At 42.1% G+C, this 16,057-nt stretch overlaps 1 protein-coding gene across 15 annotated transcripts in view; it reads left to right on the top strand.

Annotated features, from left to right (window-relative positions):
* The window catches only part of ADGRL3 (adhesion G protein-coupled receptor L3), a 515,791-nt gene that overhangs the window by 51,103 nt on the left and 448,631 nt on the right, over positions 1 to 16,057 (top strand). The window lies entirely within an intron of this gene.

Raw genomic sequence — 16,057 nt, 5'->3', positions numbered from 1 at the left:
GTCATTGCCTCCTGGAGTATAAATACACATAATGATGTTGTTTAATGTGACACATACTGTTTCACCATATTGACATTTCCATTTTAATGCACTATACCTGTCTGGTAAGGCTACCTTTAATGTGCACCATGAGCATAAAAATCATCAGCAGAAAAGAAAAACAACCCACTTGAAGAAATGATAGCTAATTTAGCATCGTATTACTTCTGGGAAAGTTTTATGTGTGAACAAATGTTGCAGTTTTTCAGAGCGTGCACCAAACCTCAAAATGTGTTGTGCAGCCAGTGTAATAAAGTGGTGATTGGGCCATAGAAAAGGTGCTACTTCTTCCCGAGGGAAGATTGCTTCTGCTTATTCATTTAGCTTATGGCTGTTTAAAGGAGATGCAGTCACAGAGTGGTGAGGTTAGATTATGCAAGGCCACCACTTAGCTGAATTTCGATCTTTATTAAATTGTGTGGAATATCTTCAGCATGAAGTATGGAGGGATGGAAGGGAAAGTGTCTGGATCTGATAGGGGAATAGACCTAGGAAGGACCAGGGGGCTTGGGAAACAGGGCTTCCGACACAAGGAAGTAAAGTAGAGTCTACTATTTTCATCAGGGAGCGGAGCTCATAATGTTGCTATTTTTTCTTTTGCTGTAAAATTTGAGATGAAAGATGGGAAAACCAGTGAGATTTTCCTTTTTTTAGCACTCCTGAAGACTACTGTGAGAGTTCGAACTTGCAGCACAGAATTTAGTATACTCCTGTTGCATAAAGTAAAATTACCATCCTCGGATGTCGCGGAGAAATAAAATCATATGCCAGGGTATTCCTTCATGCTGAGCATCTGTTTCGCCCTCTGCCCCACGGGCACTGTGCTTATGTGCTGCAGTACATAGATCAACTGGAGCTTCGTGTTACCCCAACTTTTCGCATCGTCCTATGGAGCCCCGACAAAGTAAATTCATACATTTTTGGTTGGGTGGTGTTTTTTTTTTTTTTTTTTTTTTTTTTTTTGTCTCCAGAGAAGTGGCCATTGTGCTTTGGCAAGTGTAAATAAGAAGTGACATGGTCGGCAGGAGCGGCTCTGAATCGGCTCTTGTCTCCCATTGTGTCCTTTGCCAATTAAAGGTCATTTGCAGGGCACAGCAGTGGGGACATAAGGGCTAAGCTTATTGTCCACACATTAATGATCACTGAGATCAGAGGCAGCTGAAAAATTCGGGGGCTAAACCCAGTTTTTGTGTGCTGGCAGGATGAGGGCAGGGTGATGCTGGGAAAGGCACATGAGCATTCCTGCCTAATGATGCAGTGCAGTCACCAGTGCCCAACTCTTCTTCATTTTCCCTAAGTTGCCACTGGCTCTATTACCTTCCTCTGTGTTGTCTCATCGGTGGGATGCTGTTTGGGACAGACACTCCATCTTCCTGTTTTTATCACTGTGCAGATGGGATTCTGAAGGTGGTGAAATGATAAGAGCAGACCCACTTTCCAATAGTGTGTAACCTCAGTGCTTTCTTCACACTCAGCATTTCTTTGGAGAATGTCAGAGGGCTTTTAAGGCAGTCATGGTTTGAAGGTTGTGACGCTCTTGTTGGATGAGCTGTTAAGGTCTTTGTTTTATATCTGGCAGAACCAAGAGAAGAGATATTTGTGCTTCAGCACGTTGAAGTCTCTGCTAAATTTTGGTAGGTCACAAGAGCCTAAAATGGTAGTGTGGACGAAGTAATGCCCAGTGCCAAGCTGTGACAGTGCAGAAATCCCTAATAAATGCAGAATTTTTTGCTTGGAGGAGCGGTTCTATCTGGGAGCATTTGCTCCCATGTTTTAGTGGTTTACTTTCTGTCAGGTTCTTGTATATTCAGTATTTCTAGTGTTGTCATTTACCATTCTGGCAATATTAGAAAGTGAACAGTGAAAAATTTGTTTCTCCCTTGGGGAACCTACATATATTTGTGGAGGCTCAATACATAAAAGCTATGGAAATCAGCAGCTAGAATACAGTCACTGCCGTGCCATATATATTTATTCATAAATTACCATTGGTGAAGACAAAAGGCTAAAATGTGTCTGATGTGGAGGAACAATAGGTCTGGGACTGGGATTAGGAGTTTTCATGAACAGAACACAGAGCTGGGTAGCAGGCTTCCTTTTGAGGGTGCAGGATGGATGAACTCTGACTCTGGTGTTTCCATGGGTTAATGCCAGGCCCAGGCTTGATCTTCTGAATTTGTAGCTGAGATGGAAGAAGTAATGGTGTAAATGTGCCAGGCAGGAGGATTAATAACAGGTGTTAAACCATATTTCAAGAGATGCCACTGCTCGGAAATCATACCTCTCCTACCTCTTCAACCCTGCATTGTTTTGTAAGGGCTTTATTTCATATTGGGCATGACAATTTGATAGCAGATTTCTTTACCTTATGTTCTCTAGGCAACTTCTCAATGTTGCTGTCATATCTTACTATTTTTTTTTATCATGAATCACATGGTTTAATTTTTTTTAAAATTCTGGCACAACTCCTGGAATTGGAATATTTAGTGCTAATTTTAGCATTCATTAAAAAAAAATAAATTTCAGCAATAATACCTAGCACCCAATGTCAGCATAGGTGCACTGAAGTCTTTGTAAGGATATGCTGATGAATCCCTCTTGTTCTCCAAGTCATACTACTGCTTCAGGGGACTGGAGGAGGCCAGGAACTGAATATGCTCTTTAGCCATAGGTTTCTGCTGCATTTTTAGTGTGGTCTAATCGGTGTTTCCTCAAAGAGACAGGATGAGCTGATGAGGCACCTGTAAAAATTAATGTCAGGGTGACTTATTCTTCCAGGTCTGAGTAGCATCCCAAGGTGAAAGCCTGGTTTGTTTAAGGATTGCCAAATTTGCACTGACTGGAGGCAGTCAGGGTAGCACAGCAGGTTTTATTGCACTGCTTGCAGCTACAGCATTATAGCAATTGGCAAAAGAGACACCACAGGTAGCATTGACTTTGGCTGCTGCAGTAGGAAATGCATGGTTTACTAAAATGAATGCCTAAATGCAAGGAAAGATAACCACCATAACCATCCTGCACAGAATGACCAGGGCATTGGAATAGCTCTTCCAGTGGGCAGTGGAGCCTACAGGATGTTAAACCCTTGCCAACACCTCAGCTGAGGGTCCCAAACAAAGGGAGGAGGGAGCAAAGCCAGATCTGTCCCTCCCCTTGCCCAGGAGTGCCATCCTGATTTATGGTGCCTGCCTTTGGGTACAGCATCAGCATTGCTCGTGTCTGCCGTCTAATTTCTCATGCCTGACAACCTTCATGGGTGAGCTGGCTTTCCACTCCTTGATCCAGCACACTTCTCAGTTTATTGCTCACACAACAGAGTCTTTTAATTGAATTTATATTTGTTTGGATAGCACTTGTCAGTGTGGCATGAATCTTCATCAGGTTCAGTCGTCTTTCGCTGAGTTCATATGTAATTCCCACAGTAAGTGCTCCAAAACTGGAAGGCTTGTTTCACCTCTAGGGGAAAGGCAGCCACTTTGGGGCACGGCTGTCTTTTTCCCATGCTCATCCAGTGCCTTGCGTCATCAAGCTCTTGTCCCATACTGGAAACCAGCAATAGAGTTGTGATTATTTTTTTTTTAATGGAAACTGAATATTTATTTAAGATAATCGTAACTGTGGTTATTTTTAATACTGGTGAAGAAGTGAGATGTGCTAAGGCATCATGATGGAAACCCTGAGATGAAGTGGGGGTTGTATGGTCAGATCCTTCCCCTTTGCACATTGGAAGACCAGCGTCTCCTGTGGAACAAGCAACTCCCCTTTTGCAGAGTCTGGGCTGAAAGGCCTTAAGACCTTGAGAATTACTGACACAGGAAACATGGTAACAGTACTGGAAAAGGGATAAAAGAAACAGTAACGTAGTAATTCAGTTAACAATATGTTCGACAGAACACATTCATAACTCTTCCTACTTGGGGACACAATTTGCTTGCTGTATTATGCCAGTAGAGATAACCCTTAATTCCTTTCGTATCCTGTTTTTGAATCATTTTGTTAAACAAAGGCCTTTGAGTCCTCCTTTGTTGCTGAGAACAAATGGTGAGATTTTGGGGACTGTAGCTACTTTTGTTATTCACAAATTCCAGAGCCTTTCAAAATTCTTCATCATTCACATTCTGGGCTTCACCACACAATCATTCATTATGTCAGCAGCTGCCCGGGGAGTCTCACTTCAGCTCATTCAGCCAAATAATAAGCACTGGGACAACTGCTTCTGCATTAAAATAATAATAAAATAATAAATAGAGGTTCTTGCATGTGCAGAACAATGCTGCTATCTTCTGCTTTTTGACATATCCCTGTGTCAAAGTCAGTGATCATTTTTGCTCAGCATCTGTGTTGGAATAAACCTGGGCATTTGGTAAATGATGTTTTTCTGAAGGATGTTTCGATATGGCCAAACACTTAAATTCTGCCCAATTTGAGGTGGGGGGGCTTTTTAGACAGGTTTTATTTCTCAGACATCTCTTTTATGTTTGGTTCGTCTGACAGGAGGATTTGGGATGCTCACCTGCAAATATGTATATTAGCATATATGTATAGAGCTGTAGAGATAACACAGCCCAGCAAGCAAAGTGGTTATTTGTGATGTGGAAGTGGGATTGCAAAGGAGTGACCAGCACAGTGAATTTTTATTTCTTGGTGCAACCATTTTATTTTTCCAAGTGAGATCTAATAATAGTGTTAGTGTGATGCTTCATTCTTCCTCTTTCATTAGGATAAGGAATGCAATTTATAAAGTAAAGCAGGATTATTCCTTCCATCTCCTGTGCAAACAGTTTACACTAGCTGGCTTCCTGCACAGTATGCAAATACAAACGTCCCATCGAGCAAGGTATCACTGCTGCAATGTGCCCAGTAGCAGACTAATCCAAGATGGCTTTATCCAGATGTCATTCTGTCCCACAATCTGAAGTGATATACCCTGCCTGTGCCATTGCCTCATTCATCTGAGTGAAATTTACATGCTGATTCAGCTGAGCCAAAGGAAAGCTGCCTCATGGCTTCTCAGGGATGTAGCTTTCCATGCAGCGGGCAGGCTGTGCGCGACATTGCCACCTTTTGCTGAACTCTTCCCGCCTATGCTGATAGTACCACGTGCAACTGAAAACCACTATTGATTGTGTGGAAGCAACTCTCTCTTTTAGAGGAAGTAACTTGGATGTTTATGGGAGATGGGCAGAAAAAATATACTGTTCATTTTTATGATTTTTTTTTTTTTTAAAGTGAGCATGAGGACTCTACAGAAGTCCCAAAGGCTGACATCAGCCAGTTGTAAGACTAGGTCTGGAAAGGTTTGGTAAAGATTTTCTCTGTGAGCACAAATACAGTGTCTGGACAAGGGTTTCTTTTTGTCCCACCCAGCTGGCCTCAGTCCTTCTCCTTCATATACTGGGATAACAAAATACAGAAAGGGAGAAGAAAAGCATTTAAGTTTTATTTGTAGCTGTTGTTCTTTTTTGTGAAGTGCAAAGATTGTATTTTTAAATGACATAATTTGTTTTCAAGTATTAGGCCAACAACATGAGCCCCTTGTAACTTGCCATCTCCTGTGTGCCTTACAGATGAGGGCATTGCTTTTCCAACCTGATGCTGAGCTTTGATCTGCACAGTCTCCACGGTTTCTTACTACAGCCATGCTGTGGCCCTTTCATATTTATGGTCAAGCACTTTCTTAGCATATTTCTTTTTTCTGTTTTGTTTGTTTGGTTGGTTTGGTTTGTTTGTTTTGTTGTATGGTTTTTGTTTTTGTTTTGGGTTTTTTTTAAGTCATGGGAAATGTCCTCAATTGTTGTACCTTAGGAGAAGAGACTGTTTTCCTTTCTCCTTGAAGAGCTCCTAGCCCAAGGGAACCTCCTCTTAACTGGGCATTCTGTGGCAACATAACTGCTAGTTATTTACATATTCCATGTTTTGTTGGGGTTTTTTTTTGGAGATGGTGGTGGGGAGATCTGAGCTTCGTAACCTCTTGTGCGACTCTAAACCCAAATAACAGGCCTTGTGAACCACATTCCTAAATTGTCACGTTAGCAAAGTGCCTTATCCTCCCTCCTTCCACACCCTCTGTACCCCAGTTTGGCTCCCAGCCTTATTGCTTCTATTTCTACACCTGCCTACTTAAATCTCTGCAGAAGATGCTCTGTAGAAGATGCTCTCAGTCTATGCTTTTGCATAGCTGAAGCATCTCAAAAGGGTACAGTTTTGATGACTTTCAGGTGGCCTGGGCCTCAGCCTCCATGTCCAGCAACTTCAGCCTGAGTATTTGTAAAGTAGTTCTTAGTCACTCCCTGGCTGCTTCAGCTCTTACTCATTTGCCTGATCTTTTATGAGTGTTTTTTTACTCTCTTTGTATTTGTGCCTGTATTGTGGTCCTTGTGGATGAGGTGGGAAAAGCCCCCTGGCACTAGCTGGGAGGAGAGTGCACAGGTTAGATTCACCAGTGAAGAGAGGCAAAGGGCTCTTCCAGCAAGTCTTTCAGGCAGTATTTGTGGATCTGCCATAAAAATTCCCTCTTATCTTCTCCAGAATACCCAAGGCAAATTGCAAAGTGAGATGGCCTGCAGTCTTCATGGCCAAATCTGAGTTTCCATATCTTGCACTACATCTAGATATGCTCAATAAAGAAAGAAAGGAAAAAATAAAAGTGATAGATTCTGATGGGGAAAATTAATTTGCAAAATTTGAGTGGCTGGAAAGATGCCCAGCAGAAAAGGAACTGGGGGTTCTGGTCAACAGCTGCTGAACATGAGCCATCAGTGTGCCCAGGTGGCCAAGAAGACCAATGACACCGTGGCCTGTATCAGCAACAGTATCCTGGTCCAGCAGGACCAGGGCAGTGATTCTTCCCCTGTGCTCAGCACTGGTGAGGCCACACCTCAAGTGCTGTGTCCAGTTCTGGGCCCCTCACTACAGAAAAAGACATTGAGGTTCTGGAGAGATTCCAGAGAAGGGCAGCGAAGCTGTTGAAAGGGCTGGGGCACAAGTCTTATGGGGAGCAGCTGAGGGAGCTGGAGATGTTTAGCCTGGAGAAAGGGAGGCTGAGGGGGGATCTTACTGCTCTTTACAACAACCTGAAAGGAGGTTGTATAAAGGTGGGGTTCTGTCTCTTCTCCCAGGTGACATGTGACAGGACAGGAGGAAATGGCCAGGGAGGTTTAGATTGGATATTAGGAAAAATTTCTTCCTTGCAGAAGAACAGGTCAGGCATTGGAACAAACAGCCCTGTGAAGCAGTGGAATCTACATCCCTGTAAGAATTCAAAAACTGTGTCTGTGTGGCACTTGGGGACATGGTTTAGTGGTGGTCATGGTGGTTCTGGGTTAATGATTGGACTCTACGCATCTTAAGAGAGCTTTTCCAACCTTAAGGATTCTATGATTTCCCACTCAATTTTTTTCTCAGGTTATGAACTTGCTAAAAAACTAAAGTGTGTGCCATAGCTTACTAAAGTGTGTGCCATAGCTTACTGTGTGTGTGCCATAGCTTACTAGACCCTACCCAGCACCCTGGTGCAGTTTCAGTGCTCTTTCAGTGTGGCAGAACCTTGTGTGTACGCTGTCTGAAGGGGCAGAGGGATGTCCATATGCTGAGGTGTGTTCAATTTACATTTTCAAAGCTGGGAATGCAGCCTGGACAAGAAAATGTCTGATCCCCTTTGTCTGTGTTACTCAATTTAGCTGCCGGGGCCCTCTTTGCAAAATTAAACAGAAGTCTGAGAAGAAACATAATTACATCTTTATGCAATAGCTATACAAGTTATGTGGAGGCTGTGAGGACAAGCATCATTTCTGCTGGCCTGCCCTCTTGGCAAACAGTTTGCTTTTTGTATATGCTGGTGGACACTCCTGTCTGGGTCAAGATGAATCACTCCCTGAATTCCCCTGACTACATTTTCTCTATCTCTGCTGGCTATAAAAGGAGCCTGGTGTGTATTTAAGCTGCTGAGGGCTCTGTTTTAGCCACCAGTCCTTGGGCAGCTGAATCCTTTGTCTAACACTCATTAGGCCAGAAGCTGCTGGGAAATGATGATCTGAATGCCAGGAATGGGGGGACTGCTCCATCAGCCTGCAGCTGTGCCACCCCAGGAGGTGGAGAGGCAGGTAGGCACGGGGGTTGCAGTCCCTACCATCACTCCTTAAGGGGCTACATGGAGCCAAGCTTTAGTCCTCCAGCATTTAATGTGCCCAATGGGAAGCTCATCCTGAAATCTGTACCCCAGAATTTGGTTTCCCTAGGCAAACCTACCTGTCAGTCAGGGCTGTGCCCACAGGTCACCTAAGTATGGTTATCCATTTACCTACCCTGTGGGGCCCCGTCCTGGATTCGGGGCAGCTCTTGCTCCTTGAGAGGATCTGGGATTACAAAATATAAGGCTGGCAAAGTATTGGGTTGCAGCAACTTTCCCATGAATTAAACTTATTATATGAGTGCAGGAGCAAATAACTTATCTTCCAGTCTCATTACTAGAACAGACATGCCATAAGCGCGCAAGAAATACACTCTTTAAAGATATATAAAGAAGACTGTGTAAGAATCCATATCTGTTTGGTCAGAACGTGGTACCTGAACTATGCTTTGAATTTCAACAAGCTGAGAGCTGCTGGAGAAGTGGTTGAGCACAGGGCAGGGTGGCAAGGAGCTGTTGGTAGCACATCCTCTGGTTTTCCTGCTCTCCAGCATCCCCTTTCCCTGACTAAGGCAGCAGCTGTTGCTGCTGTACACAGATGTGGCAAAGTCCTCCAGGTAGAGAAGAGCTGCCACTCTGTCTGTGGAGCAGCTGCTCTTAAATTGTTATTTTCCTCTGCTATTTCCCCCAGCTCTGAGTCTCACTGATACATCCTCATATGGTGTCTGCCTCTTCCAGCTCTATCAATGTACTTCTTGCGTGTCAGAGAGGCATTTCTACTTGCTTCTCTTGTACTTGCTTACTCTTTTTTAAAGGGGTAAGAACTGAAGGCCTTGCTTTTATTTTTAGAAGCCTCTCTGCAGTGTTTGTGTCCAGTTTAACTTGTCCTTAGTGTGCTGGGTGATCCATGAGACCAGGTGTCATCCTTTCCTCCCTTGGATAGACCCTCCGTATACACAAACTCAGATCTCCAGATCTCCTGTATCTGATGCATTTTGATTATTTCAGGACATGAGTTTTCATGTTATTGGGGGAAAGTTCCTTTTAATCCTGTATTTTACAATTTACTAGCCAAATCGATACTTTTTTCCTGTTACCTGTCTTGGATCTAGATACCAGCTGAGTTAAAAGGTTCCAATTTGATTTTCTGACTTTTGCAGTTTGGTCATATGGACTTCTGTCCTCTTTTTTAGTTTCCTACATATTCTTTTACTCTGGGTTTATATACACCTTTTGTGCCTCAGCCGTGGCCAAGAAACTTCACCATGGAGTAGGTGTGGATTTAGTTTTCCTGTATTTCTGCTTCTTAGCTCTTAGGATATCCCTTTTCTTAGCACAACCAGTGGTCTTTGCTAACTTGTTTCTTCCATCCAGGGAGGAAAGGCATACCTGCACTAGTGTCTTCGTTAAACAAGCGTCTTGTCCGTAATTCTGTTTTGACAGAGAGTGTTGTCTTGAGATATCACCTGCTCTATCATGACCTAGAAACTACCTGGGAGGGGTTGTACTTTCACGTGGCAACCTCCTACTTTTCTGGGGTCTTCACCTGTTCTGTGTTCGCATTCAAGTACCTGAGCTCACCCATTATCACTGTTTTTACAGGTACTAGTCCTCGCTCCAATACCCCTTCACACATCCTTCTGCTGACCATAAAGAGATGTTTACAAGTGGCAGAATATTTGTTTCAGAGAAAGGAAGTAATTTTCCTGAGAAAAAAAATCCTTGTTTTTTAAATGGGAAGTTTGAGGGAAAGAGAATTGTTTCACATTCTCTAAAATATCATCATATCTTTTATTGTTGCAAAATACTTTCATGTTTGATGCAGTCATCTTTCAGTAATTAAGGAGAAAATGAGTTATTATCTGGGTTAATATATTTTAAACGCTAAAAAACCAAGTTTACCTTTTTGCATCCTTTAGCACTGTTAGACCTCTGTGCAATTTTGAGAGCCTGAAGAGATCAATCCTCTGCTTTCAGTGTCAGCTATAAAAATAGCTTTTTTTGTTTTAAACAAAGGACAAAACTGAGCTAAAACCTTGCTCAGACTGGTTTTTTTCTCTGACCAGAGTGGACCAGCTTTGGCCATAAATGACCCAGAAGGCATTTTGGTTTAACTCTCTGTCTCAGTTTCCCTTATCAGAACACAGTAATGGAGATTTTAATTTTGTCAGTACTCCTGGCTTGACCACATTCCTACTGCATTGTTGTCCATCACCAGGGATCTCAGGATGTCCTCAGAGTCAATGCTGGACCACCCTTTGCTGAGACCTGTTTCCTTAGACTTCTCATAACCTGTTGGTTTGAGTTGTTTCCAAAACTGTATGTGATCTCTGTGAGCTGCAGGTAGCATGAGAAAATTCTGTATGTCTGTTCTGAAGGACAAAAACCATTTCTGTAATGGTCCACATGCATTTGGCCAAATGAGAAAATACTGCTGCAGTGGTGGTCTCAAATCAGGATAATGAGAGAGGAAGTAAAAATTAAACATATAGATTTCAAAGGAGCAAAACTACCCCATGCTTGCAGTCTAGGGCTCTTAACATCTTTCCATTTAACCTACAGACCTCTAAATAAATGGCTACATTTATTTAATCTACTTCCATCTAGGGACAGATGTACCAAGAGGGACTCTGTGATCTTAAGCAATTAGCCCTTAACATTTATTTCCCTTACCCTGAAGAGTTGCTGGTGGTACATCACCCCTCCTGGTGGCTGCTTGAGTTGGGGGGCTTTCTGGTGTCTCTCTTGGAGGAGAAGCTGCCATGTGTTGCCATGTCTGTGCCATCCCCTGCCTCCTGCCATGTTGTCTGCCATGATAACATAGGTGTGATTTTTCTCCCATGACCTCAGTGCAATCAATTCAATGCAAGTGGAAGGCTCAGTCAGAGCTTCATCAGCCCCTCTGTTAATCATCCATAGTACTTAGGGTAATATGACAGCAAGGACGAGGAGGAGAGTGCTGAGAGAGCCACCAAAACCAAGTGGGCGGCTAGGTCAGGGTGTGCCCCCGACTGTGCACAGCAGTATGCAGGACACACACCCTGGCTGCCAATTACCAAACTTGTTTTGAGTCCTAACTTTAGTGATACTTCTCTGTAAGAGGGAATGCTCCCTGTTGGCCCACATTCCTAATGAAGGCTATGTCTGGAATCACCTCCCACGCCCCCAAGCCACTGATGGTACTTTTACTGCTGCTTTCTGCATTAAGCTGGAATGAAATAATTTTGCAAGTCCTGTGCATTGCCACTAACACGTCCTTAGTGTTACTAGGCAGGGTGTGTTTTTAGTTGTGATAAGCTTTTCTAAATGTGAACAAAGCAAGCAACAGCTGTAAAAGTATTTTTATTTGGGTGACTTTGTGTATGTCAGGAGAAAAAAAAGTTCCCTTTTGTTTACACCACTTAGAGTGGAAAAGATGGGAATACATAGGCTACTTTAATGCAGTTGTCAAAAGCTACTATGAGGAGAAAACTGGTCACAAAGGGACGATATATGAGGTCTTTGGAAAAGGAGAGCCGAAGCAGCAGTATGTTTGAAAGGAAACCTCCTTCTGCATAGGATAAAATTCCTCAGTATAAATCCTTTGTAAGTTACTATTCTTGCAGTTTGTGGCTTTGTTTAGTATCAGATTGCCTTCATCTTGTGGGCTCCTGCAACTGGAGTTTATCAGGATTGAGTGACATGAAAGTGTTTGCATATTCATAAATTAGTCTTTTTAAGACTTCCCAGTGGGACTTTTAACTATGCTTAGTCTGTTTATCCATTCAAATCCACCGCTACAGTGTTTTAAAACTTGAAATCATAACTGCATCTGAATTTCACCATGAAATAAAATATTCTAAGTGAGGACACATGTTAGCAATCAACACGAGGTCTTTCAAATGAACCCTTGTGCTGCAGGATGGGAGGCTGTTTCCAGGGAAGTATTGACAGACTCTTGATCAGTTGAAGCCTGGGGCACTGAAATCCGTCAGTAGGTGCGGAGGTTAACGCAGAACAGGTTTTAGAGGTGCTCAGTGCTTCTCAACGATGGACTAGATTATTTTTGTGTCTTAACCATAGCCGGCTGAGCTTCATCAGGCTAGCTGTAAATCACGTCATGGGGAAGGTGCAGAGACACAGGTAAAAGCAAGAAGAATCTGCTTAAGTTGTGCCTCTGGAACAATCACAACTTTTTCACAATCTCGACGTGCCCCTGAGTGCTGACATTTTGACTGGGACTAAATTTTTCATGTAGAAACAGTAGTTGTGTTGAATTGTTCATCTTATCTCAGCTCTTTTCATTTTAATACAAGCTTTGGCTAGTCTGTAGGATTGCTGATTGAATTTGTTCGATTAACAGAGACTTTCATGTTACAGAAATGAAAATTCATAATTTTAAAATTTATTGCTGGATAGCTGAACTGGCCAACTGGGGATGAACTTTTCAGAAGATGAGCAACAATGGATTAAATTTAAGAGTCATGGACATGATTTTACAGCAGACTGGAGATCTTGTGGGTCACACTTATTAGAAGTCCAACTTGGGGGGGGTTTATTATTTTTAAAGGGCAAGTATGCAACATTTAAAAAAATGTTCTGATGACACATTGGTTTGCACACTGAAAGTACTTGTTTTTGAAAGCAACTAGATGACTAAAGATGCTTTTTATGGTAAAGGGAAGTAGAAAAAAATCCAAATATTTGGTGCATTACAAGACAAGGGGGCAGTCCTGGGAAAAGTGCTACACCGTAACACAAAGCTCTGCAGAGTGGAGGAGCTGGAAATAAAAGCACAGAAATATCTTCAGAAAAAATGTGGTTGGCTGAGTTTAGAAAAGGAGGAACACCTCATTTGTTCTTCTTGAGGGCAGAAGGCAACTTGTAAAACTAGGAGGTAAATTTCTCATTTAATATTTTAAATACTTGATAGAAATTCTGTGGTTTGTAAAGCTTCAGGCCATGTCTTTTTATATATATATGGATGTTTTTATTAAATTGAAATTATTTCTGCTGCTGAATTTCTATGAAGTTGCTTAATTCATTTGGCATGCCTTGGCCACTACAATAGTGGAATAATAAGAGAGACCTCTGATCCTGGTATGTGCACGTTATACTCTACTGTAGAGTAGCCTGCATATCCTAGCATTACTCTTATCTTATTCTCCTTTAAAGCAATACAATTTAACTTTGCAGGCCCTGTCATCCAGCTGTAATTTTGTGTCACTGCAGGATACCAATCCCCTGTTTGCAGCTCAGATGCATTTTAGCACTTTACTCTGTTAGCACACATCACTGTTTGAGAGCTTATGTAGATGAGGGATCCCTAAGCTGAGGCTCTTAAAACTGACTTAACTCTGTTGTTTCAAACATTCAGCACTATTTTTACCTTTTCTTATATTTGCATTTTGACAGATTGAAAAATAGGCAGAAGGAAAAAAAAAAACCAACACAAAATCATCTTCTGACATCTCCCTGTTTTTAAATACTGTTGGTCGTTCCTGTCTTATAGCTAGGTTTGCATGGGATCATTTAATATAGTTTTCCCTAGACCACAGAGTTATATTTCTTTGCCCATTCATGGCCAAATTCGATTTGATTTTATGTTTAGCTTACTAAGAGGAAGAAGGTTGGAGAGAACACAAAAAGGACTTGAGAACAGTTAAAGTCGGAAAAAAAAGTGCGCAAGTAAGAGGACTTAAATAGCTTAAAGAAAACAAGAAGAAAACATTAAATGAGAGACTGAAGAGAAACAGTAGGATCTTATGCAGAACATTGATATGCTCCACGTGCATAAGCTCCTGCTTTTTGTTTGTGGATGTGGGAAGTCAACTCAGTACAGCTACTGATTTGTGATTTCACCTGCTCCAGCTGGGAGTTTCTCTTGTTTTATTATTTTCTGTGTTAGGCTCAGGTATAGACTGGATCTCTTGGTGGGCAGGCTGATGTTAGGAAATTTGTTCCTCCTTGCTACACTACAACTTGCAGTGTTATTCAATGACTTTACAACATTCATTGTTGCTGAATTTACTTTTCCTGTGATTTGATGTGGTATTTATATTAACCATTTTCAAGTTTGTCTTCCTTTTTAAAAGATGTTGTTGTATTACTGGCTTTGAGCCCTGTGGAAATTATAAAATAGGTTCTGTAAATAATAGATGAGAAAAAAAAATCTGCCAAGAAAAGTAAAAAAATTCTTCTACAAGGTTAAGCTCTCTACCCTTGCTCACATGAAAAAAACCTCAAGCTAAGTAGTCACCATAACTTTTCAGTGCAGACAGACTGAGGTCTACATGGGTACCTGACTCTCAGTTTCTCCCCCTGCAAGTAAAGCATGTTTTTTCCAGGTAGAAGCCCCATGGTCCCAAACTGGCTTGTCAAGTCATGCGTTTCCACAGCCATTTTATCTGCAGCAAGTTGTCCCATCCAGAAGGTGAAGACTTGGGAGCATCTGTGCAAGGCTCCCCATGTATCTTTCCACATCCACTCCCTCCCTCCACAGGATCCCAGCATCCTCTTGTGTGCTGAAGAGCAAAACTAGGCATTAGGGGCCAGAGAAGCGAAGGAGATTACTTATGGTGCAGCTTTCCCTGAGTGAAAGCTCTTTTCCTGGGAGCTGGTATTTGATAGAGGCCTAATGGACCTTGACCTTCTCTTCTTTGCCACAGAGCTGAATCAAGCCCTGGTTCCTCTTTGAATCCTCTAAAGAACTGGAGATCCTGTAGTATACATGACAGTGAGCATACCTGGGAAAGGAATCCCTTCTCAAGCAAATTTTTTTTTTTTACTATTTTTAGGATGTGCTGTATTTCTTGCCTTAAACCTAGGTTGTTTTATTTTTTTTTTTCTTGGAAGTGTGAAGGGCTAGAAGTTTGCAGCAATGCTTGACAGTATGGGGTCTTCAAGGAGCATAGCTGTTCCCCTTTTACAGAGATAGTGGTGGTGTGGGGTCAGAGCTGAAAGTTCTGATGCTTGGCATGGGTAGAGGTGAAAAACAATGTACTGCTGGGAGATGAGGCACCTGCAGTAGGAAGGGCAGTCATTACCTGGCTCAGAGAATTTTAATTAAGGAAAGATGGGATCAAAGGAAGAGCTGTTTGAGCAACTTGCCGTTTTCTTTTAATGCGAAACACATTGACTATTGAAATAAATTTGGGGTGGAGAAACCAAATGGTAATTTTAATGATGCAGCAAAATGTAATGATGAAATATAGTTCCTCGGGCTCCCTTTCATCGCAGAGTATACCTTTAAAAACATGGGCTTCAGGGGGTAGAAATTGTAGCATCTATCTGTTCAGGCTTTTATTTGACATGGTTGGGTAGGCTATTGAATTCCTACTCCCCGCCTTTAGCTTAGCTGTGTACTATATGTTTTCCACAATACCTCAAGCTGAAAATTGATCTCTGGTCAATACTGTGTGATGATTCGAACCACTCCCGTAATCAGCACTGCTCGTTGAATGAAATTCGTCGTGGGAGGCCTGATTATTGTCTCTGCCAGGACTAACCCTACTGAAAGGGCTATCAGACTGTCTGGATTTGGACACTTTGGACAACTGCCATCAGGAATTATCTATGCTCCCAGAAAGGGCTAAATTGAGCAGAGATGAAGTGCTGGTGTTTATTGATTTTCTTAAAAAAAAAAACAAAAAACAAACAAACCAAAAAACCCAACTCTCTTTCTTTTTTTCCTCCACTCCTCCTGTCTAGGTAGAGCAGAGGCAGCTGTAGCTACATGTTCTGGGGGTTGAGATAGCATTGCTGCAGTGTTGATGAATCTCTTCTGACCCTGTGTCAAATTGTCTACAGCACTAGAAGATTTCAGGGATGCTTTTTAAGGAAAGACCATTTGTCAAAATTGTTACAGCTTGTAAAACAGCCTCATGGTCTTCTTGGCTATGTGCTGTGAAC

The sequence above is a fragment of the Manacus candei genome, unplaced genomic scaffold (assembly GCF_025592945.1).
Source record: "Manacus candei isolate 608988 ecotype Guabito, Panama unplaced genomic scaffold, ASM2559294v1 h1tg000028l, whole genome shotgun sequence".
Classification (NCBI taxonomy): Eukaryota; Metazoa; Chordata; class Aves; order Passeriformes; family Pipridae; genus Manacus; species Manacus candei.
The sequence above is the reverse complement of the archived record's forward strand: the minus strand, read 5'-3'. Positions and strand labels throughout refer to the sequence as shown.